The following is a 22,044-nucleotide window of genomic DNA, read 5'->3' on the forward strand; positions in this document are numbered from 1 at the left end:
GTATTCTAATAGTTGACAGCAATGGTAGCAGCCATAGGATGTAATTATTACAGTTACTGATCTGATTTTGGTTTAAGTTCCTTGGAGCCAAAACCTTTAAGAGCTGCAAATCAGAGGTACTGTGGTGAGTGCTTTCCTGGCTTCCAGGGAGAGATCACCAGTGACAGCTAGAGATCCCATATACTGTTTATCAGCTTTAACATATTTTGAGTTTTGCAGGCAGTGGAGTAATAAAACACCTTTGCATGGGAAATTATTTAATATCACATGTATTGACCCAGAAATAAACCTGGCTAGCATGCAGGTACGGAGAACATGGACACTGGAAGCTTTGTGGAAGAGGTGGTTTGCCAAATGCTGGAGTTTCTTTATTGCTCACCTCTAATAATATCTTTCCTTTTTTAAAAACTGGAACATTCATCCATGCTGACAGTCAGAAAAGGCACTTCCATTGCCCATTTTAGCAGAGCGTGGTGTGTAAGCATGTGCCAGACACTACTGTTATTACCAGAGGTACTATGCCAGCTCAGAAAAACTACCTTTCTGGGACTGATGCTGGGCTAAATTTCCTTTGAAAAGCCTGGTTGCTCCCCTGTCACTCAAGGATGCCCCGTTCATGGGAGCAGCATGTCTCCTACCAGCCTGACACCCAGTGCCCAGTGTGCTGCACCGGGAGTTAGTTACTGGTCCATAGTGTACCCCATAAGAAAGGCACTCAGATTCTGTCAAGTATCATTTAGAATCCTGTTTATTTAAAGTGCCTTGGTTTCAGCTGGGATATTAACTGGTACAGTGTTGTGTTTCAGATTCAGTATGAGAATAACTTTGATAACACAGTATTGGTTTAGTTGTTGCTCAATAGTGCTGATCCTAAATCAAGGACTTTTCAGTTTCCTGTGCTCTGCCAGTGAGCAGATAAACAAGAAGCTGGGAGGGAGCATGGCCAGGACAGGTGACCTGAACTGGCCAAAATGATATTCCATATCACAGAACATCATGCCCAGTAAATAAATTGAGAGAAGTTCACCAGGAGCTGTTGATCACAGCTTGGAGTGGTGAGCAATTTTATTGGGCACAATTTCTTTTTCTTGGGTTTTATACCTTTCTTTCTGTCTTTGTTCTTTCTCTTTTTATTACTGTTATTATTATCATCACCATATTTTATTTTATTTCAATTATTAAACTGTTTTTATCTGAACACACCGGTTTTACTTTTTTCTGATTCTTCTGCCATTCACTGGTGTGAGGGGAGGAAGAAGGGGGAAATTGAGTGAGCAGCTGAGTCATACTTAGTTGCCAGCTAGAGTTAAATCATAACATGGAGAAAATACCATAAATATAAAAGAGCATAGATGCATCCCTTCAGACACCAGGAACCCCGAGCTGTACACTCACATGTAGCACATCCTGCAGACCCCTCCACAGAGAAGGTTTCACCAATTTGGTGATTTGAGCTGTTACAGGATTTTCTTACAAAATAGCAACTCTGCTCATCATTTTCATTGTGTTGAACAGAAAGGATGTTAGCACCACAACTTCTTGCTGCGCTTTTTGACAAAGGCAAGGCCACACTGGCAGTGCAATTGCGGGTACCAAGTGGGAGCTCGCCCACAGGATTACAACTGATGGTGAAATTTGTCCTGTGGATACAGGGTATCTCAGCTACAAGGTATCCCAGTGCACACACAGGCTAACTGCTCCGTGGGTCGCTAGCTCCTCTATGCACGGTGCTCCTACAGTCAGGATCACTGCACCAAGGCTTCCCCGCTCCCTGCTCTCTTACAGAAGCTGTTCCAGCTGGCAGCACGGCACATGGGGGGTCCCCAGGGGGACCTACAGCAGCACCATGGGCTGCAGACCTGCTCTGTGCCCTGATGTTATGTGCCAATTATCTTGCAGGCATACACCAGGCTGCCAGCAGTGGGAATTATGGCATAGGCATTTGGACTAATCCACTGCCTCTTGCTGTGAGATCACTGCCCTCACAGCACATCTTTCAGCAAAGCTTGGTAGGGAGGTTTAAGACACCTATAAAGCCCTTTAGCAAGTGAAAACTGAACCTCAATTCAGTGTTGTCAGACTCCTGCACGTCACTGGGCAGATGTTCTTTAAACAATGTCAGTTACGCTTCATTGACACAGGTGACCTAAGTGCCTTTGTGCACCAGCTGATTCATGCTGGCATGTTTTTTATTCTGCAGCTATGGTAGAAAAACCAGGTCCTGATCCCCTGTCACCCCACCCAACACTGTCATTGCTCAGGCCTCTACCAAGGGAGTGGAAAAGGCTACCAAACCAGAAAAGCAGCCCTCCTGCTCCTTGGCACTCAGGATGCACCGGTGCAAGCAGGGTGTGCACAGGCTGAGCCCTCCTGCCAACAACCAATATTTGAGCATTGATAACAGACCCGTGGTGGAGACATGGCAGGGCTAAGGCAGTGACCTCCCTGAGCACCCGGTGGATGCTTCAGAGTTTTTCTTGCTCCCTTCAGCACAAGTTGGGGAGAAAATGGCAATGTGTAAGGAGGCATTGAGAGGTGTGTGGGGACTCTGCCCCATCGTGCTGGGCAGGGGGTGGTGGCTTGGTGGGCAGCAGGGGCTGCCAGGACCATCCCAGGGCACTGTGTTTGCAAAGCACTGGTCCCTCAGCTCACAGTGCTCTGAAACATCTCTACTGCAGAAAAACCACATTGGTCCTCCTCGCTCAGTCCTCTCACATCTGTTCGGACAGGGTAATTTCACTTTTCTCATTCTGAAAGAGTTATCTTTAAAGAGAGTTGCCTTAACCTCCACAGAGGGTTACTACAAGTTACTCAGGAATGTCTGGAGCATACAGTGGGGCTGCTCAGGCTTCCAAAACCAGATTATGGTGTCCTTTTAAAACCTGGAGGAATGTGTTCTTGAGCAGTGAGTCACCTTAACTGTGACATACTCATTTCAACTATTTCTGCTTAAAATAGAAACTCTGAGCATCATACAGCAGCAGGAGGTGACAAGGGATGGATTAAAGTCCCCAGGAGCTTCATCCCAAGGGAAACTCAGCAAAGAGCCTGCCCAGCCCCAGCAGCAAGGAGCTACGTCCACCTATCCTGCAGGTGCAACTGAGTGGGTTCCTGCCCCAGGCACATGGAACAGCATGGAAGGAAGCACTCCAGCATCACTGAAAACTCTACTGAAGTGACCTAAAAGCAAATACTGCTTTGAACTATCCCTCACAGCTGCCAGGTGAAGCCTTGCCTGTGGTGCTTGCAGCCCAAGTGCGGCTGTGGTGTGGGAACAGGGGGCTTCTCGAGTGCTCCCACTGCTGTGCCTAGAATTTCTGCCTCCAGCCCTGACAGTGCCAATGCACCGCTGGCATGGCCTGACCTGTCCCCGTGCCCTGCATCAGAGCTCAGTGCCACCGCTCCAGCCCTGGTGTGCAGTGGGGTGGTGAGGCTCCCCGAGGAACCATGGCTGACTGCTGCCTTGTCCCATGGCCGGCCACTGCCCTCGTCAAACAGAGGAGCAAAACAACCCGAAACACTCTCCTTGCCTTTGTAACACATTTGAATCAGGGCCTGAGGTGAGAGGAAGGGCAAAGCACCATTTTGGCAGCTCTTTTTAGTCAATGAGTAAGCAAGGTCTGACAGCAATCTGCTGACCAGCCCATCATTGCTGGTGGTGTCCCCTGATTCACAAGTCCCCTGTTTGATTTCAGCAGAGGATTTGGCACTTGTGTAACACAGCCCTGCTGTTATACAACTAACTCCAGCCACACGTTTTCTGGTTTCACTTGTGATTCAAATCACACAGGAGCTGAAAGGTGCTCTCTAACTCCTCCCAAACAGAAGTCTCACTGTGTTATTCAGGTCAAAGTTCAAAGTACTCAGACCCTTGAGCAGCAACAGCATATCAAACAAATTGACAGCAGTTAATATTTCCAGGACCAAAGCTCACAAAAAATCAGTAAAATCTGCAAGAGGATTGTGAGCAACAACTCCAAAACCAGAGGCAGAACTTTCCAGACCAAAGAGCCAGTTTTGCTGGCCAGTGTCTGACAGTGCTTCTTTCCCTTGTACATCCTCTTGCGCAACACTGCACGTGCAGCTTAGACTGAAAGTTTCTAACCCTAAAATCAGGCTTTATATCACATGCCTCAATGGAAGGACTTGTAATAGGCTAATCCCAAAGGTATCTAGTTCATGGAGCGCTTTCCTGGAATTTGTGCAACAACCAAATATTTCAGGCTGGTGCTTCTTAAGCTGCCTTATGGTGTGTAGGACGTGGGTCCATGGGTAAATTTTTTTGGGGTACAACTCCCATTTGCAGACCGACTCATAACTTTGTGCAGTCTCAAATTTTTTTGTCATGCAATGTAGGACTGAGTAATATACCATGCAAGAAAACATTGCAGAAACAGGGGGAGATAAGACACAGAGAGAAGAGCAAACAAATCCTAGGCCCTCCTCCCCAGCTGTTTACCTGCAATATGTGTTTTTGACTAGTGGTCCAGCGAAGGTCTCTCCTGAAGTTGCTCCCATGCTAACACCTCTGTGTCAAAGCCCATGAGCTATCACTGGACATTCATGTTGCACCTCCGGTTTTGAAGCCCCAGCATAAATCCAGCTGGAGAGTGGGAAAACAGCACCACTTCTGGGGACTAGCTCCTTTCTGGAAAACATTCTCATGTGCAGGGAATGTCCCTGGTACTTGCCTCAAAGTTACAGTACAGGCCAAGAGTCTACAAAAGTTGGGGGTGGGAGTGGAGGGGTGGTGCAGAGTACATCACATTTTTCATCTCAGATGATGCTCTAACTGCTGGCTTGTTTGTGGAGCCAGAGTTAAGCTGGGACTAGATGCAGATTGTGGCTGAGTCCCCTCGCACTGGATTGGGGGAAAAGGGCCCAGGACAAAAGGCAGATAAAGAGGGCAGTCAAGGAGGAAACACCGTGAGAAAGGTGTAGATATGGCCAGACATGGCCAGAATGATGCTGGCCTAAAGGGGACCCAGGAATTGCACCTGTGGTCACACAGCTCAGGTGTAATCCCTGGAAGGAGGAAGGCTTAATGCAAAGGGATTGTTGTGGGGCTGGGGGTGCCCGGTGCTGTCTCCACTGGATACTCTTCTGGTCTTGTCAGCCCTGCATCCCAGAAGATCTTTGAAACATGAAATCCTGGAAAGGAGCCTCCCATAACCACCCCATAACTATGTAAGTTAATCCTTTACCCCCCTCCTCCCCACAGCCTGCAGTGGTTGACCTCTTTCTCTTGCAGTATGACAAATGCAAAGAAATCCTTCTGCAGAATTAAGTTGATTGATATTTAAATCAACAACTTTCAACCTGCAGCCCATTAAATCCCACTGTTACAAGGTAAGTAATCAACAAAAGGGAAGCCTGTTGTCAGAAAGCTTAAATTTGTCACAGGGGGATCCCACATCTGTTGGGGAAAATATGGGCCCATAAACATAAAATGGTCCACAGCCTCCCAGATGAGTGTTTACCTGTGAAACAGCTGATATTTTAGTGGAACAGCATTCCTACAGGGTTAGAGTTTAGCCATGAGATAAAAATAGCCGGGGCCAACAGTTAGAAAAGTCGTTTTGCAAATTTGTGAAAAGCCATTATGCAAACCCAGTTGTGTCATGGTTGTGTCATTTAATATCATAGGGATTTAAATCTTGGCTAACCCAACTGGCCAGGCCAGTTCTTTTATAATTCTGGAGAAAAAAGTGCAAAGTCATGTGTATTCTGTGTGGGGCTCTATTGTGGTGTCATGCTCTGTTGTGGTTTCTAACTCTTTCTCCATTGCTGAATTGCTTGCATAATATATTACAATTTTAATTCAGGGAGAAAAGCCTTTTGTGGCTTCCAGTGACCCAGGAAATGTTTTACCAGTAAAGTCAGGAAGGTATTTTTATTGGTGACTGAGGAAGAGGAGGAGATTAAGCCGTGTGAAGATGTTTTTATTTTCTAGCGTTTATTAACAAGACAAGGCAAGGAATATGTTTGCTCTCAGAGGGATTGGTGGTCAATGCTGCAACACAATCTCATGCTGCACAAGGAAAATACTGCTCAAACCCTTTGAAGGGTGAGGATGATTTAAGTAGACCCTGCTGTTCCACCTGGTCTCATTAAATAGGGCAATTAAGCATATAAAAAGTTTTTTGGCTGTGAGCATATCTTGCCACATCCATATTTATTGAAGATAACACAAAATTAGACAACACTAATGACACTAAATGACTCTTAGCTCTGATGGCAAATGCTTATGATGAAGTAGGCACATGCTCTTTGCTGTGGTTTGCAGGTGTGGAAGCTGAAGTGCAGAGGGGAGCTGCTCAAGATGACAAGAAATAACTGGCAGGACTGTGACTAGGACCCAGTCCTACTTTTTTTTCTGGAATGCCCTTATGTGACATGTTCCCAGACTTTGTATTACAGATTAGCTCCAGCACTGCTGAACTTCTGACCTGGTGTGGTTCAGCAACTGGGACATCCCTGGGCACTCAAATGGTTGATCTCCTCCTGAGCTTTGGCATGACTTAGCCACACTCCTGATCTCTTGCTCTCTGCATCACTTTAAACACTGTGCACACATTGAGCTTCCTACAGAAGCGCCTTCATCCCTGGAAGTTATTTAAGAAAACATTCTGTAGCTCTTGTTCAGAATTGTTATAAGGGCAGCTGGGCAGGAGGTTGGATCAGCTGATTTCCTGAGATCTGCTCCAGTCCTGCATGATTTTATCTGAATTACTAAAAAATCCTGACACCCTATTTTCCTGCAGGAATTGTGCTGAGAAGCTTCATTTTTTTGTGATCTGTCATCTCATGGGAGCTGTGGTGGCTCCAGTCCTTCTCTTCTAGAGCCATCACTGCTGGAACCAGCTGGAGGCCACCAGTGCCTTAGGAGGCATGTACCAAGGTTGCTGTCTAACCAGAGGCTGATGTTTTGGCTCTTGTAGATGCTGGGCAAGTGTCAGCAGCAGGATTCTCTCAAGCTAAATCACAGCTGTCCAGAGTGCACTTGGTTTTCATGCAATTGGCTTTCCCATCAGCTTAGCCAAGGTGGAAACACCAAGGAGGGAGTGGAGTATAGGCACCTGCTTGGTGCCCAGATGAGGAGTGCCTGACTCATCCCTGTCTCTCACTGAAAGTCTGATGGGAGTTCGGTAAGAAAATGCTTTTGGTGTTGTGCAGCTTAATTACTTGCACAGGGGATAGCTACAAAGAACTGAACCTAGATTTCATACTAGCACCTTTTGCACCAGACCATTCCCCTTCCCCCTCTCATGGAGGTAGAATGATAATGTTCACATAAGACAAACAAGTTTTTGTCCTTGGCAAGTACTGACATTCTTCACTGAGTAGTTTATCTGCTTTCATAGTTTAATTCAAATCTAAATATGAATCCAATTATTCTCAGCATCTTAGGAATGTGATTTTACTACTACTGTGAGTTTTGAGTTGTCACTACTTTGAAATCTTTTAAGTTAGAATTCTTAGACATTACACACATTTATGCCTGTCACATCGCATTCTCCCGCTTGCTTTTGAAAAGAAGGAATCATTAATGCAGTGAGGTTTTTTTCATGGAAAAATATATTTTCTCTTTCTAGAATTACATTGAAATACAGAATCAAAATTGAGCCTTCATGCTTGTTTTTTTCAGTGAATTGAACTATTGTACACTATTCTCCTCTCAATACTTTGTGTTAACTTATATTTAATGCATGCCATTGTCATTTCCAAAGCTTTCTTTTTTTGCAGGAAATTTAGATGCACGTCCTTGGTGCTTCGAATGTAACACATCATATTCCTACAGACCTTGGTTTGCTTTCTCTTAATTCTTCTGTTCTTTGGGCGTGTCCTTTTCTGCACTTGAGAATATTTCTCATTACTCCATTGATTCCAGTTTAAAATGGTTTTCCTTCCCAATAGGGAAAACAAAAGCAAGAAAACTTATGGTTTGAAATAAAGGCAGTTTAACAGGTGCAGGAACAAGGAGAAAAACCCCACAGGTAACACAAAGGAAATCAGTCACTATTCCCACAAGCAGAGCAATGTCCAGCTGCCCTCTGAGCAACAGCACCCTTAGAAACTCCAAACCTCCCCTTCTTCTTCCTCTCCACAGTTTTATTGTTGACATGATGTTACGCAGTTTGGAATATCCCTTTGGCCAGTTCAGACCAGCTGTCCCAGCGGCGTTGCCTCCCAGTCTCTTACCCACTGCCAGCCTACTTGCTGGGGGAAAACAGAGCGAAGAAATGAGAAAGCCTTGATGCTGTGCAAGCATGTTCAGCAATAGTTAAACCTTGGTGTACTATCAGCACTGGTTTAGCACCAGCACTGTACAGGCTGCTGTGAGGAAAGCTGACTCCATCCTGGCCAGGCCCATTTCAAGCACCTGCCAGGAGGAAGAAGGGATTTGAATCCTTCTCCCCATGGTTACTCCTGCACTTTATCCAGAGACTTGGTCAGCTACCACAAAGGGACAGCCTGGGCAATAATAAGGAGAAATTGGGGCTCCCCAGCCTGGATGAGCACAACGACCTCCAGACCAGTGCCAGCCATGAGTGTCCTTGGTTCTCTAACATCCCTGGGATGCCCAATAACCATTTTTATGCCATCAGGCAGCTTCAGCACGAGAGTACACCCACAACCTGCCAGCACACTTCCTGGTCCTGGAAGATATCCTTTCAAATCCTCTTTTGAGGCACAAGGGAATTAAATTTGCCATGTTTGCCCTAGGTAAAAGAGGTTGCTATTCAGCATTTCTGCATTTAATGAGTCACAATGCTGTGTTGTGAGGGTACTGGATTGAGTCAGTCCCTAGGTTGCCCACGCTGGAGCCATGTCTGCGGCTTTTCTGTGACACGAACACGAAGCAGCTCCTCCTGACAGCCTGGGGCAGCCCCAGCCTTCCCTGGGGGTGCAGCTGCAGGCCCAAATATATTTTAAAAATCAATATTTGTGTGCCTCAGCCTGGTACTGAGCAGAGGTACTCCTCCAGATGACTTAGTCTGTGATACCATGTCTCTATTTCTCTCACCCATGCTCACAAGCACTCCTTCAGAAAACATCTGAAAAAATAGTGATCCGTTTTTTTCTGTTCTTTCTTCCAATATCCACCGTGTTCTCTAGGCTTTAAGCAGACAATGCCCTAAAAACGTAATGTGTTATTTGTGTGCTCTCTTGAAGACACTAAACAAAGGAAGTTTTCAACTTGAAATGAAATGTGTAGTTTTTTTCTGGATCTCTTGATGTTTCAGAATGAATCTCTGTAGCCTATATCCACAAGGATAACAAAGGCAATTTCAGAGGCATGTTAATTTTTGCCAATAGTAATATGATCTGGATGTCATGGAATCAAATAAAAATCCTAATGTCTGGCAATAGGTCTGTTGTTTATAGTACTTTCTGTTAGAGCTGTAATGAGGCAGAGGGGTGAGGAGGAGGTCTGAAGCTGTAGGTATTTTATAGACTGTCAAATTGCAAGATGGAGCCAGATCCATCCACATAAATATTTATATATGAGAGGCAAAGCTACAGCAAATTCTTGGCTGATGGGAAGTGTCTTCCGCTGATGTGAATTTTTATGGCTTGTGCTTTCCAGCAGGGCTGTGGCAATTCACTTCAGCAGAGGAGTGCTACTTTATAATTAGCTAAATCCTTGCAACAGGGACTACTGTCACCTTCCTGTCAACCCTGCTCTCTGCACACAGTTGCTATTTAACCAATCATAAAAATGCCACTACCAGAGCACCTCAAGACCAAACAGAATATCTGGAACTTGGGCTCACTGTGAGGTGACAGCAGCATTAATTCATGATCTTTAGTTATACCAGCTGATCAAAGATCAGCAGATCAAAAGAGACAGTTTCTTTCGCAAAATGCCGGATGCAGGAGTTGGACTGGGTTGTCAAGGGAGGCAGAGTGGGAGGGAGGCAGCTGAGCTCGTCCGTGGGGAAGAGGGGAGAGCACAGGGAGCAGCTTCTGCTTTCTGCCCAGGTCACTCCTGCACATGGCAGGGTCTGGGAAACTGACTTTTACCCTGAGCATTACATCTTGCAAAGCCACCTACCAGTACAGGCAAAACAACAGAAGGGTTACTGGGGTGACAAGGTCTTGGCCAAATGCCCTGTATCACATTTTTCTGGGGGTTGCAGGGGAAAGGACAAGCTTTCCCAGTCTGGCTGCAATGTAGAGGAGCTCAGTGTGATCTGTGTGATGCTGTGTGGTGCAGTGGTGGTAGGGTCCCTGGAGGGCTGGCAACCCTCTCTTGTCCACTGCAACCTGTTGGAAAAATAGGCCAGAAGGGGCTTTTCTGGGGGCTGCACAGCCCCACCAAATGCTCAGGCAATGCCAGAGCTTGTCTGGAGGAAGGTGCCTACAGTATTGGAGAAAGGCACGGACAAGGCAAGCGACTAGAAACTGGAAACCAAAAAGATCACATAATTTCGTTGTGTAAAGTGAACATAAAGCCCATTTCCAATGGACATGCAACCCTCATTATTCTTACCATAAGCCAAGGAGTGGCCTTCCCTGGGAATGACCCTATGGCTTACCTCCAAGACCACAAACCCTTCATGAGGGCTCCCCTTCTCCAGGGATGTCCATACCAAGATTGTGCATGAACACTGTGCACAGCCTCTACATGACAACCCTTAGCTTGACTTCTGGTGTGAGCTTGCTGAGGCTCTGGTCTACCATCACCAGTGCCCTGACTGGACCTTTCAGGGAAGGACCATGGCACCCTGTCCCAGCATTTTCATCCTGACAAAGCCCTTATGGAGGTGAAAGGTTTAGCTGGTCACCTTGTCCTCCTTGCCAGGCCCCAGGGCAGGCTGTTTCTTTGGGAGAGAGTCCTATTTAAAGAGACATCACTCATCAGGAAAATCACGAGTGAGTGCTTTCTTTCCAGGAGTGACTTTTCCTAAGGCTTTTGCAGCAGTGCTGCCTGCATGGGCTCCCACACCAGCCTGCTCAAGGGAACAACCTGGGCTAATGCTGTTTTTGGCAGCTTACAGAGGATTTGATTGCTTTTGCTCTGGACCATGACTGTATATTTCTACTTTTGGTCTAGAGGATTTGCAGAGTCAGGGCAACTCCATGCACACTCAGTCCTAAGGGATGCCTGCATATAGCATCCACCTCCTGGAAGCTGCCCTGGCAACCCCTCCAGTTAAATGCATGAAGCCTCCAAAGAAGAGAACTTCAAGCTGCTATCACACACTAGTACAGTATTATTTGAGCACCAACAACTTCTTAGAAGCAGAGTAAAGGCAGTGGGGGAGGAAACATTCCCCTTGGCATCACAGCAATATGAAGAGGGGCATTTTCTATTACTCCCTGATTCCACCTTCTCACAATACTTCTGTAACTAGTCCTTTGGCAAATAGATGTTGCCTTACTCAGCTAGTTTTGGCTGGGGTAGAGTTAATTTTCTTCGCAGTAGCTGATATGGGACTATGTTTTGGAGTTGTGCTGAAAACAGTGTTGATTATTCAAGGATGTTTTCATTATTGCTGAGCAGTGCTTGCATGAAGTCAAGGCCTTTTCTGCCCTCCACACCACCCCACCAGCAAGGAGGCTGGGAGTGCACAAGAGGTTGTGAGGGGACACAGCTGGGACAGCTGACCCCAACTGACCAAAGGGATATCCCCTCCCATATGGTGTCATGCTCCACATATAGAGTTGGGGTAAGAAGAAGGAAGGAGGGGATGTTTCAAGTGATGGCCTTTGTCTTACCCAGTAACCATCATGCATGATGGAGTTCTACATTCCTGGAGATGGCTGAATACCTGCCTGCCCACGGGAAGTGGTGAATGAATTCCTTGGTTTGTTTTGTTTGAATGCACAGCGGTTTTGCTTTACCTGTTGAACTATCTTTATCTCAATCCATGAATTTTCTCACTTTTACTCTTCTGATTCTTTCCCCCACCCCACGTAGGGGGAGTGAGCAAGTGGCTTTGTGGGGATCAGTAGCCAGCTGGGGTTAAACCATGACACTTACTTTTAAGCAAACACCACTCAATTTATCAAAGACTAGCTGAAAAGGAAAAAATAGCTGAAAAGAAATTGCTTTCTGACCACAGCTTTAAGCCACCCCCTTTCTGAGTGATTTGATTGTGGGAGCTCCAGAAAACTGCAAACAGAATTTCCACACTGTTCTTGGAAAGGATATGTGCATGTGTGTGTATGTGTGTGTGTGTGTGTGTATGAAGTATGTGGATGTGTTTGTTTATATATATGAATATATATATGTTTTGCTTATTGTCTTTTAGGTATGTATGTCTACAAAGAGAGAGAGAACAGCTAAATGAATGGGGACTGACTTTCATCAGCACTGTCCCTGCAGAGAGCTATGTCCTTGCCTCCCTCCAGCTGACTCCATGCCCGTGTGCACGACTGCCACAGGCTGCTCCTGCCTGCTTGTGGGATGTCGTAACACCCACACCTTATGCCACCACTCCTCCATGTGCCCTCAGATGTGCTGCACAGCCCAGTACAGCCTAGGCAGCAGATGGAGCCTGCCCAGAGATGTCTGCCAGCCAGGGCAATATACAGACCCAGAGTGGAGCAGATGTGGGACTTTACTCAGCCCCTGTGCTCTCTGCTCTGAGGACAGGAAGAGCATTAGCCCACGGGCTGTGCCCCTCCTCCCCATGGAACCATTCCTCTCACTTTCCTCTCACACACCATGAAGACATCAACATTGTCCTACCACTGCTACTGTATTTCCACACCCATTGTGGGTATGAACAAGCAACTGCTAGACAAAATTAGCAACTCAGTTGCTCTGGGACTCTTGACATTTGACTGAAGTCATTAACACAGGCAAAGCACCATGTCCACAGTGAGGATATCACCATGATCTCCACCTGCAGCCCACTCTGGTTAGCAACATCTTTGAATATACAAGAACAATGCCAGGCCCTGCCAGGGTCTGGAAGAAAACAGTGCACTGCCAGGGTGTCCGTTTGTAGCCTTTGGTACCCTGCTGGGCTTGCTCCTGGGTGTGGTGAGGAATCGTTGAGGCAGGTTCTGTCTGGGGCACAGAAAGAAAGACTCTCATGAGTCCCAGCCACAATGGCTGCACATCTGGCCCACACCATTCCTCTTCCCTACAGGGTGTCCACCAGGCTGGGATGGGGATATGGGAATCATCACAGGCAGTTCAAAATGACAGAGAACAGCTAGGTGTTCCTCTGGTTTCAAAAGCTCCTCTACATCCATCCTGAGAAGTCTTCTGTTGGACGTCATCAAGGACCTTGCCCTCCTGGGCACCTTTCTGCTCAGCCTCTGCTGTGGGAGCAGGGTGCTCGCAAGCTGTGGAGGCCACGAGGATGTGGCTGGAGCATGGGGGCCTCTTTGCTGGGGTACATGGAAGGCTATCTACACTAAAGCTGCCTACAGCATTAGTGGAGGCTGCTGTGCAGTGGCATGCAGGAGGAAACAAGGAATGGCCTCCCTACCAGGCTGACCAGTAGTCTGGCCAGAACAGCTGCCAGTGAGGAAACCCTAGGGTCACTGGAATGTAACCAGGGATTTCAGCAGCCCCAGGCCATGGGATCCTTGGTTTGGGGGTCTGCAGGGCAGGGTCGAGCTGCATCCAGAGGGCTGGAATGGGGTCCTGGGTTGTGGGCAGGGCAGATGGGAAAGAATGAGCCCATGATGCCTTCCTGCTGCCCACCACAGAGGGAATTCGTTGTTCTGCCCTGCTGATGCCTTAATTACTGACCTGCCCATCTCCAATAATATTGGAAGAACAGGTGCTGTGATCCACTAACAAATAATTAAAGGAAGGTAAAAGGATTAGTATTGCACAGCCTAGATTTATGAAAGATATTACATTCTCATTTTAGAAGTAATGTTCGATTGGTTGGATACAGTTAGATTCGTGTAGGGAAGCTTTGCTTGTATTCTGACTGAGATAAAAGGTAAGACAAAATTGACATTCAATCTTTGTCTTTTTCAGGAGAGATCCAAAAGAAAACAGTCATTATTGACAATATTGGGGGAATTGGTAAATTACTGGCACAAGCAAATAGCGTGTATTTCAGTTTGGTAAAATACAACAAAAAAACCACAAGTTGTGTTTTCCTGATAAGATGTTCTGTCTTGCAGAGCAGTAATTCTGGAAGAGATTAGGACTTATTGATAGATAATCAGCTGTAATGAAATTGCAATATGATGTTGGGACCTTCAGAATCAATGCTGATCTTGAATGTAGTCCCCTGCTTGTCACTGAGCAGGACCTCTGTAAGGTTTGTTGCCTCCACACTTGGCATGGATGCAGCTGGAATGTGCTGTCCAGTCCTGGACTTCACATTCCAAGAGGGATATAAAAAGATCAGAGAAAGTTCAATACAGTTCAACACAGACAAATACTGCCTAAAGGCCTAAAGAACCTCTTACAGAAGAGAAAAAAGTCTACTTATCTTCTCTAAAATGTCTGTAAGACCCTGCCAAAGAGTTTTGGTGTTACAGGTAAAGATAAAACAACCTTCTGTATTTAGAGTTTATAAGTAAATTAAAACAAGAAATATTATATAATTATTTTCACTATGAGGATGATGTTTGTCATAGATTTGCCATCCCTGGAGAAGTTTTTAGTCAATTTTTTTTCTGAAGGATATCCTCAAATTCAACTGTAGTTACTGGAACTGAATCAAGGACTAATTTGGGGGAATTAGGTGAGGACTCAGGCAAATTATCTTCACTGTTCTTCCTGGCCTGATATTTGGAGGTAATCACACAGCTCAGGCCTGTGTAAATCTGAAAATCAAAGTTTGGCTTTAGCATATTTTCATACCCTGCTGTACAATGTTTAACATCTTGGCAAATGTTACAAAGGAATGCAATTTGTCCTAGTGGCTGTAGGGCAACCAATGCACTCCTCCTCCCCTTTGGGGAGATCCAGTGCTTGTGGTACCTACTGTGTCACAGCTACTGGCTCTGTGGCTCTCAGTATGTACCTGAGCAGCAGAACAGACTTCTATGGCATATTTAAGATATGCCAGATGTAAACTGTAGAATCCTATTCCTCATTTCCCTTTGGGAACACTGTTGTAATCTCCAAGCCTGTGTAGTGGAATTGCAGAGGGCATCATGACTGGTCAGTTTGCAGGAAGCCAGCTGTGTGAATATCTGCCACTGCCCTGTGAAGCTGGGATGAAGGGCTAGCTGGCAAATCTGGCTCTGTGTGATGAGCTCCTTGCTCCTGCACATGGCACCAGCTATCAGTGCAGTCCCCATTGCCAGTAGCCAAGGAACACCCAGACTTTTACTTCATCCCTTGTCAATGTGGGTTGCATCACACTCCCATTTGATTATGTTAAAAGAAATGTGACGCTCTGATCTTTGAAGCTTCTCGTGTGTTAGGAGTTTCTTTAAGGCAAATCTTTGTCATTGCCACCTGCTTCAATCTTGGGTTGCCATATCAGTGTCTGTTGGTGCTTGCAGCCTTGTATGTAACAGTTTACCTGGTAGACTGTAAACAAACATTTCTTGAGAAGATTGTGTGGCTCTGCACATCACACACAGGGTCTGCATTACTGTGTCCTTCCCATGAGACCCTGGAAACTCCAGTACCACTGGAATTTAAAATAATGCTGTGACTCTGTGTGTGTGTGTGTGTGTGTGTGTGTGTGTACACACAGACAGATACCCATATGTTTATAGGGAGACCTGTAAATAAAAAGTATATCTACTACAGACGACATATACTATATATAACATGTAAATAATGTAATTATGAATGATAAACTTATATATGCACCCACATCTATATGTATGTGTGTCTGTATGAAGAGAGTGAGAGCCTGTGAGTATGAGGGTACAGCCACTGCACACATGCCCATCATTTTTCTTAGTTCTTTCAGCCTGACGTGAATCCAGAGCTGCCAAAGGGCACCCAGCTGTTTCCTCAGGCATGAAAGCTTCTCATTCTGCCCAATTCAAAGCTGTCAGCACTCCTATGAGCTGCTTGATCCTGTCTTTTCGATGCACAGCAATTTAGCCTGGATAGACCCATTTCTGGTGGAATAGGATACTGAGATTTCCTGAGACTAAAAACTAATCTTGGGACTAGATTTGCACAAGCAGTCCAGACATAAGAACTTTCTGCTCTGCAAGGACTATCTCTGCAAGCACTTCAAACCCACTTTTTCCTTTTAATTATTCCTTTGAGAAGACTAAGGCTTTGAAGAATTTTAGACCGAAGAGCAGAAACTAAAAATCTGCCAGTCTGTGTGACTGTTTAACAAAATTCTCTATTTTGACTTGGAATGCTAATTTAAAAGCAAGCAGCCAGCCAAGAGTACAAGGCATTTCTGATTATTCTGTGCTGTTACAGACAAGAAGGTTCAGGAATGAGAACAAACCAGATGTCATCACTATTGCTTAAAACTCTTCTTTCAAAGGTCACAGATATTAGGAGTCTGGTTCAGTGAGAAATGCTACCTGCTTCTACAGGCTTCTTGCTTCTTTATCATTAGGACTGTATATCCAAATACAGCAGTATTTCCTTTCCCAGCTCAGACCATTTAAGCCTTGTAAGTATACATGTTCATCCCATGTCTTGTTTCAGATTTCTTCACCACTTTTAGCAAGGTGCAAAAGTTGTTTCTGCAATGCAATTCTATGAAATCCAAGAATTGTTCTTCCAAGCCTTTTATACTGCCTTTGAAAAAAACCAATAGCTATTATATCTGAACTGCTTCAGAAACCAGTCTTGGTTTATTGACTACATGATAGCAATAAAGTTGACAAAGCTTTACTTGACAAAATAAAAAATCTCTACAGTTTCATCAGATGCCGCCTTAAAAGCAGACTTAAAAATCATGTCTTAGGGGGACATCTGATGCTTTGTTTTCTACCTTATAACCACACCAAAAATTGTGTCTTCCAAGCACTTGACTTGTATAAAGGCAGAAAAACAAGGCTTATACAGCTGCACAAGTAAAAAGGCACCTGAGATGGTTTTGTAAGTCCTCCTTGACTGGTCTTAAGAGGTTTGTGTAGTACAGGCTATTTTTAACCATCTCTTGCTGTGTAAGGATGAACAGTGCAAGCACAGAGACGTGTCTTCTCTGCAAGACCTGTGCCTGCTGCGTAGGTGTACCTGCTGGAGATGTCCTTTTGTCAGGCAGGCATGAGGGAGGCAGAGGTATTTTTAGTATTCCTACATACATATTTTCTAATCCACGAAGGACAGAATTTTGGGACAAGGACTATGTCATCCATTGAGTCACAACAACTGCCTGTAGGACAGTGTATTGTTTCCAGCCAGCGTTCCATCAGTTCTCAGCAGCTCATTCCTTGGCTCTTAGTGAACACTCTGCCCCAGTATTTCATCAGAAATGATCCTCAGACATTCTCCCACTGCCATGTCACAAGACTGCCCTCAGTTCTAGTGCCAGGGGCTCAGCCTTCCCGTTAAAGGTATCACCAAAGTGATATTTCTGTGGTGTTCTGCCTCCCCTGTGTCTCCTCCAGCTTGGGGCAGAAGTCACCCCACAGCTGCAGCAGGTGTTCAGCATGAGCCCCTCTGCTCAGCGCTCCCTAAGATGCAGACTAGGTTTGCTTGTTTACACTTTGGTGCTGTTCTCAAGGCTTTCTCCCCAGGCCAGCTCAGGCTCTGGAGAAGGAGAACATGACACACAAACCGCCCCTAATGACTGCCCCATCATCCTTCCCTCGCAGCCAGGGTGGTGCTGGGCTGAAAGTGAACATAAGGTCCAGAGGAGGGTTTAATTCACTGTCCCAATGCCCAATAACTGGATTAAGCAGGGCAGTTATCCTTCCACCCATAGATGTCCTACAACCATTGTCCCTCCAGTCCCTGTCTCCTCCAGATATTTTGACTCAGCCCATCAAATCTCTCTAGTGGATGCTAAATCCCACCGGTTTTTTTTGTTTCTTTACTTCCCAGACGATGTTATTGTGGGTGGAAAATTATATTTTACCTCCCCTTCTGCCCTTCCAAGTTGGATTTATTTCCATTTGCTCTTTTTGGTGGCCAAATTGCAGTCCAGGGCTTATTAGCTCCTTCTCCTCTCCCCCCTCATCTTGCACCTGTCTTCAAAAGTATTTCATCTGATTTAAGCCATTCTTGAAGGCACTGATTTTGTCTGCAAAGAAGATTGCAACAGAGATTTTTGCACAGCTTATGTCAGAATGTAATTTAAATAATGGCTGCCTTTCCTCGGCACCAGGTGATGCTTCATGGAACTGAGCTTTCGAATGCAGAACTTGGAAGGATGAAATATAGCACTAACCTTTAAGGCTTCTCCAGAAACTCAAAACATGGCACTGATCAAATGTCAAGAGCACTGCTCTTAGATATTTTATCAGGGTTATACTAATTGAAATCCCAAGCACTTTCCTACATATGCTAATCGACAACGTATCACTGAATCAAATCATTATCTAATGATTATTACTTATGCATTATTCTCCAGATGCATACTTTTGAATGACATTTATTTGAAAATATAATCAGGGATATGTGCATGCCTGTAGTATACAGCTTTGGACTCAGCCACTTCAGTGTGCATAAACAGAAAAATAGCTAAGTTGGATTTAAAAGTACTTTGATACATTTCTCTTCTGAGAGTCAGGAGCCACATTCAGGACCTGCTTCAAAGAAGTCCTCAAGACCAGGGTCAAAAGCCAGACTACTTTGGTACTGAGCCATAGTGAGCTTAGTAAGGTCAGGGAAGAGATTGTATGACACACTTCTAGTCTGGGAAAACCAAACTTGATCAGAAGGTATCTGTATTCCTGAATGTTTGTATCAAGTATGACTACATAATCAGGTTATCAGCCCTTGTACAGTCCTAAATTAGCAGATCATGTCTGTATATGCTGATCTTAAGCTTGCACAATTCTTTTGGCTTAAAGTGGCTACTTAAGCGTATGAAGTTAAACAATCCTGTGATTGTAGTCTTCACAGGAGATTTGCAAGGCCTTTGTTCCAAAACTGGTTTAATACAAGTGGGTGCTTGAGCCCCAACTGGATCTTGAACCTATTCTGCATGTTCACACTTTTGTTGTACAGTGTTTCCTACTGCCACAGGTAAGAGCACTGTTCACATGAGCAAAGCTAGGGACAGATTTCATCTGGGAGAGTGTCAGGAATTGAAAAATGTGTTTACCTTGTGTAACACTGTCTTCAAATAAACATCAGTTGAAAATGAAACATTTTCTGAAAGGGTTCACTGTTAAAAACTGTGTAAAACCGTATTTTGTTCAACTGCTGGATCCAGTGGCCAATCCAGCCTGCTCTGTAGCAGGCTGCTGTAATTTCCACCCTCCTCGTCTGGTCTCCTAATTGGATTCTGTAGGCTCATTACATCCAAGAGCTCAAACTGCAAGTAGCACTGACTGTGCCCCTTCTGGGTGCAGCACTGAGGCTCCTTAGGATGAAAGGATGGGAAGGCTTTATCAGAACTGAGCTGGGTTTTTACTAATCATAAAAAATTTCCCAAGAGAGCTTACAAAATAAACGCAATTTCAGTGCATGTGCTTTATAGACATCCTGATAGTCCTTTAAAGCTCACCAGTTCAATGCCAACAGTTGTTTGTAAACAACTTGATGATAAAACTGCTACAGTGCAGCTTTGAAGGAAGGTATCCACTTGACACGTCAGCAGAGGAAAGGTAATTTGGAAAAAGTCCACTACTGCCCTGTCATCAACAAAAATTCATGTATTCAACCTGTACCAACAGCAGCTCTTCTCAGACTGACTGCTTCTCCCAAGAGTCCAGAGACAGAAAAAGTAAAAGCCTTATTACACAGGAAAAACACAGCAGGCAGCAGAGTGTGTGTGTATCCACATACACACGTGTGCATGTGAATGCACCGCATAAGTACAAATGTGTATAATGCGTAAGTAAACATAACTGGAAAGACTGGGATTCAGCAAACATTCTAGTAGAGCCTTACCACGTGTCATTCCTTCATGTGGTAACCTTTATGTACCACTTAGGTTGTTTACCCAATTTTCACTAGAATAAGTTGTTGGGCCTGTTTGCTCAGTTTCTCAGACCAGGATTGAAGTCCTGCTCTCCTCTTTTAGAGCAAGATGTGCCTGTGACTCTGCAGTTCTTGAAGCACAACTGGATTTGACAGTAGTAAAAAGCAGTGCTCCTAAAATATTAATGTAAACATTTTGCTTAAAACATTTGAAGGTCATCAGACTTCTAAAAATAGAAGTAAAACAAAATCCCAAAAGAAATTAGCATGGTTTTCTGTTGTTCTTTATGAGTGGTTTTTTTCCCCCTTTCTAACTACAGAGAAGAAAATATCAGGAAATGTTTGCAAACCCCAAGCTTAAAACTCTCTTGTAGTCCCCAAGGTTCTACTTCCATGTGCATGAATCGATCTGATCACAGTGTGTTGTTTGAAAAGCCATTACTGGGATTCATCTTGATCAGTTAGGGCTGCTTCTGTGTTTTACATTGGTCAAACCATGCTCTGAGTGAAACGTAAACATCCTTTTCAAATGAGTTTTACAGTAGGTTTGGGGAAAGTTTACTCAAGCCAGTCTTCTCCTCCACCTTTCTCTTTGCAATATGAGCAGGGCACATTTCCCATGCCGATTAAACTGATTTGTGGAGATGAACCTGTAACATGGATATTGTAACAGCCAGTATTTAATTTCATGGTGGAAACATTTCTTATGAAAATCTGGCAATGCTTTGGCAGATTTTTGGGAAGAGGATGCAGAGTAAAGAGAGCAGAAGGTAAAGAGATTTTTTTAATAGTGCTGCCATTAAATACGTGCATCCAGCTTCACTTAATAATGTTCTTTTTAATTGTCCTCCACTGGGCTTTCTCTCTGACAGATTACAGCGATCCAAAATATATCTGCTCATCTGCAGTGACTGTACTGATATGCACTACCCAGCAGTCTCAGACCAGATGCTGGTGAAACATTCTGCTCTACAGAACAATACCAACTGGTATTTGCTCGCTTTGAGTTCACCTCTCTTAAATACAGATGTTGAATGAAGACCCTTGACTACCAAACACAGGTTGTGCTCTGGCTGCTGGAAAAGTGGCTTTCTGCCCTCTCACAGCAGAAGTGCTGATAACACGCAGTAAGCATAGTCAGCATCAATGAGATGATGGAGAGTGAAGCCATATGAAATAAAGGTGATTTCCCACACATACCCAACACAATAGCTCAGAAGAGATCAGGAATGAACCTCACTTGCTGTTTTTCACCTGACAGGACAAGTGATGACTACCATAATACCTTAATGCTTCATCTTCCCAAGGACACCAAGTCTGAGAGCTCCCAAAATTTACTGTTTTATTGTTGACTATAGACATAAACAGTAACCCAGAAGCAGCTGACACACTACAAAGTCAGATTCCATTTATGTGGCAATAATGCATCTTGTAACCATATTCAAGACATTCCCATGAAACACTGGCTTCATAGCATATGCTGCAATTCAGAAGATCTCCATCAGCAGATCCCTCAAAGTAACCCACTGACTTGGGAAGCCATGGGAACAGAAACAAAGATGAAATATCATGTTTCCTGTAATGGAAATCAGGAGAAACCCATTATGAAAGTGGTAGTTTGTGGAGCCCACCATTGTGCTCCCTCGTATCTGTTCAGTTACCTACCTGCAATGAGCACTGGATACAGCCTTGAAGTGGCCTATGGGAAAATAAAACCAAGAAAACCTGAACCACCTTATGCAAACCCAACTTTTTCCAGAGAATCCCATGAGTTATATTTTATCCTGTTTTCTCTGAAGCTTTTACAAGGAAGAATTATCTATTATGCCAACTCTCAAATTTCTGCTCCCATCTCATCAACTGTAAAGTTATTCTGAAACACATGTCAACAATGACTTTATAATGGAAACAATACAGCTATTTTTTATCCTTCACATCTTGCTAGGAAACTTTTTTTTTTCTGACTTGAACTGACCTCTAGGCAGGGTTTCTACCACTGTTGAAACTCATCTCTCCCCAGATGCCAGAGGTTCTATTTGCTGCACTCTAACACCCATAACAGGTTCTTTTCCTCTCAGACTTTT

General features: G+C 44.6%; 1 long non-coding RNA gene across 1 annotated transcript; it reads right to left on the reverse strand.

Moving 5' to 3' along the window:
• Positions 1–21,285: 21,285 nt before the first annotated feature.
• On the reverse strand, positions 21,286–21,661 carry LOC108638836. The gene is made up of 2 exons (XR_001920100.1): positions 21,626–21,661; positions 21,286–21,536 (listed from the first exon to the last, which is right to left on the reverse strand). It is a non-coding gene; the product is annotated as an uncharacterized LOC108638836 (long non-coding RNA).
• Between the last annotated feature and the right edge of the window lie 383 nt (positions 21,662–22,044).

The sequence above is a fragment of the Manacus vitellinus genome, unplaced genomic scaffold (assembly GCF_001715985.3).
Source record: "Manacus vitellinus isolate BGI_N305 unplaced genomic scaffold, ASM171598v3 scaffold_13_pilon, whole genome shotgun sequence".
Classification (NCBI taxonomy): Eukaryota; Metazoa; Chordata; class Aves; order Passeriformes; family Pipridae; genus Manacus; species Manacus vitellinus.